Raw genomic sequence first — 3868 nt, 5'->3', positions numbered from 1 at the left:
ATCTTATTTATTACCGTTTCACGATCAAACAGATGTTTGATTGGCCGGTTGGGCGTGTGTGTGTGCCGGTTGGGAGTGTGTAACTGTCGTGGGGCAGGGTATGGTGCTAAGCGTACGGGCATCGGCCTTGGGGGACGACAGTAGCCGTTGTTTGTCCGGTGGTAGGCTTCGAGTGAGGGACAGCAACGGAAGTGAGGAAATGATGTGTTAAGTGTGTAAATGTGATGTGTTTGATTGTATGTATGTGTAGTGTAGCTGATTGTTTATCGAGTGGCTAGTCAGTACTCGTTCCACATTGAGCCATATTAGGTGCCATGCAGAGAGGCTTGTTTAGAAGCCATCTTACTAAGTAATCCACTAATCATGCCCTCCTCTCTCTTTCCATTTCATTCCTCTTTCTTACAGGATTGTGATTAGAAGTGATGATATCGGTTAGGTTAGTGTATTTGAGCAGAAAAAACGCGTTTGGAAATTTTCTGACCATCAACGGAACACGGTGGCTTGTCTTTTGGCGTAGACATGTGTCTCTAAGACCGCACTATTAACCCTGATCGGTCATGGAAGAGACGGTTCTTACACACATATCTATAACTCCGCGTCCTGAACCTTAGGTCGGATTTGGAGGAGCAAGTCGTTACAGATTGTATATAGTATATACAACCAAAATTGAAATATTGTGAAGTGAAAAACTAGTTTACGTTGTGTTTGGCAATAAATCTTATATATTAAAACAGAAGTCACAACTTTGATTCATGTGTGATTTTTTTAAAACTGGATCTAATAGATCTATTCCTATAAAATCATGTTACATTTAATATATAATCTTATCATTTAAATTTTGGACCTACCAGCAATTTTTATTCGAGTATCAAAAATTGGATTTAAACAATAGATGATCCATTGGATTTATAGATAGTATAAATTAAATAGATATAATTTAATGTTGGGAAATTGTCAAAAATACTATTTTCAAAGTAACACATTTCATGTTGACTTATTTTTGGGTTCACCCCCTAGGATGAACCTCTAGGTTCACCAACCAATATGATTATTTTATTTCATATTCGATATCTTTTAAAAAAAGAAACAAAATATTGTCAAATTATATTATGTTTTTAAAATTAAAAAACAAAAACAAAAAAAATAAAAAATAGTAGTAATTACAAAAAATAATATTTTTAACGGCGCCAGCATAACATTAAACCCTAAATCCTAATTCTTAAACCCTTAATCCTAAACCCTAAACTCTTGGGTAAACCCTAAACTCTAGGATAAATCCTAAACTCTAAATCAAAATCACTAAACATTAAAACACTCAAGGGTTTAGGGTTTAGGATTTGAGGTTAGGGTTTAGGGCTTTAGTTTTTTATTTATTTAGAGTTTAGGATTTATCCAAGGGTTTACGGTTTATCTAAGGGTTTTAGGGTTTACCCAAAGGTTTAGGATTTAGGATTTAAGGATTATGATTTAGGGTTTAATGTTTTGCTACAACGTTAAAAATATATTTTTTAAAAATCTTTTTTCTGTAACTATTATCTTTTTTTTTTTACTTTTATATTTTAAAACATAATATAATTTGACAATATTTTGTTTCCTTTTCTTAAAAGATATCGAATTTGAAATAATAAAATACTATTGGTTGGTGCAACATTTTTTAGTGCGCTTTAGGAGCCCTTTATATCCTTCATGTTTACACGGGGAAAGTGCCAATTTCGACCCCAACAATTTAGGTCGTGCCAAATACGACCTGAACAATTGATCAGTGTCAAATACGACCTCAACTCAATTATAATTCAAAAAAACTACTCAAACTTCTTAAAACTTGCTTAAATCTACATTGACTCTAACAGAAGCTAGTCAATCGTTAACAAGATAAAACGACGTCGTTTTGATATACGAGGAAAAATGCCAATTTCGACCCCAACACTCTCAGTCGTGCCAAATAGGACCCAACAAATGGTCAGTGCCAAAACCGACTTCAACTTAATTATAATTTAAGAAAAACTACCTAAACATCATAAAACCAGCATAAATCTACATTGACTATAACAGAAATTAGTCAACCGTTAACAAGATAAGACGACGTCATTTTGATATATATATATATATATATATATATATATCTTTTTTTTTTAAAATATGTTCATTCCGGAACTCAAACCGTGATGTGATACCCTTTTAAATGGGCACACTAACAACTAGATAAAAGTAATTTTTTAAAATACTATTACAAATTTGAAATTATATAAACTACTATTATTCTTCGTCTTATCCAATTTAAAATTTTGGTGAAAATATTTTCTGATTTATATAAATATATTAACATGTTTTTTATTTATCATATCTTTAATAAACTTATATCTTACTAAAATATGAATAAATATTTTTATTATTGTATGATCTTAAATATGCTTAAAACTTTGAATTTATTTATACAATTTTCTTATTAAAATTATTTTTAATTTTTAAACTTATGTGGAATTTTTTTTTTTTTCAAAGTTAATATTATATATTTTGATATTTTGTTCAAAAATGTTAAGAGGCCTTTTACCTTTCTTTCACTAAGATATGTTGTACAAAATATTAGACATATTAAACAATAACTAAAATATTTAAAGTAATCACCAAAGTTTTAAATTGAATAAGACGAAGAAGAATAATAGTTTATATAATGGGGAATTTCAATTTGCAATCATATTTCAAAAAATTATTTTAGTCTAGTTGTTAGTGTGCCCCTTTAAGAGGATATCTCGGCACGGGTTTGAGTCCCGAAATGAACATATTTAAAAAAAAATATATATATATATATATCAAAATGACGTCGTCTTATCTTATTAACGGTTGACTAACTTCTGTTAGAGTCAATGTAGATTTAGACATGTTTTAAAATTTTTGGGTGATTTTTCTTAAATTATAATTGAGTTGAGGTCGTTTTTGGCACTGACCATTTGTTCGGGTTCTATTTGGCACGACTGAGAGTGTTGGGGTCGAAATTGACATTTTTCCTCGTATGTCAAAACGACGTTGTTTTATCTTGTTAACGGTTGACTAACTTCTGTTAGAGTCAATGTAGATTTAGGCATGTTTTAAGAAGTTCGGATAGTTTTTTTGAATTATAATTGAGTTGAGGTCGTATTTGGCACTGATCAATTGTTCGGATCGTATTTGGCACGACTGAAATAGATATAATTTAATGTTGGGAAATTGTCAAAAATACTATTTTCAAAGTACCACTTTTCATGTTGACTTATTTTTGGGTTCACCCTCTAGGTTCACCAACTAATAGGATTGTTTTATTTCATATTCGATATCTTTTAAAAAAAAGAAACAAAATATTGTCAAATTATATTATGTTTTTAAAATTAAAAAACAAAAACAAAAAATAAAAGATAGTAGTAATTACAAAAAATAATATTTTTAACGGCGCCAACATAACATTAAACCCTAAATCCTAATTCCTAAACCCTTAATCCTAAACCCTAAACCATTGGGTAAACCCTAAACTCTAGGATAAATCCTAAACTCTAAATCAAAATCATTAAACATTAAAACACTCAAGGGTTTAGGGTTTAGGATTTAGGGTTAAGGTTTAGAGTTTTAGTTTTTTATTTATTTAGAGTTTAGGATTTATCCAAGGGTTTACGGTTTACCCAAGGGTTTAGAGTTTACCCAAGGGTTTAAGATTTAGTGTTTAGGGATTATGATTTAGGGTTTAGTGTTTTGCTACGACGTTAAAAATATATTTTTTTTAAAAAAAATTTCTGTAACTATTATCTTTTTTTTTACTTTTTTAATTTTAAAAACATAATATAACTTGATAATATTTTGTTTCCTTTTTTAAAAGATATCGAATTTGAAATAATGAAAT

The sequence above is a fragment of the Brassica oleracea genome, chromosome C2, assembly GCF_000695525.1.
Source record: "Brassica oleracea var. oleracea cultivar TO1000 chromosome C2, BOL, whole genome shotgun sequence".
Lineage (NCBI taxonomy): Eukaryota > Viridiplantae > Streptophyta > Magnoliopsida > Brassicales > Brassicaceae > Brassica > Brassica oleracea.
This window is presented reverse-complemented; position numbering follows the sequence as displayed.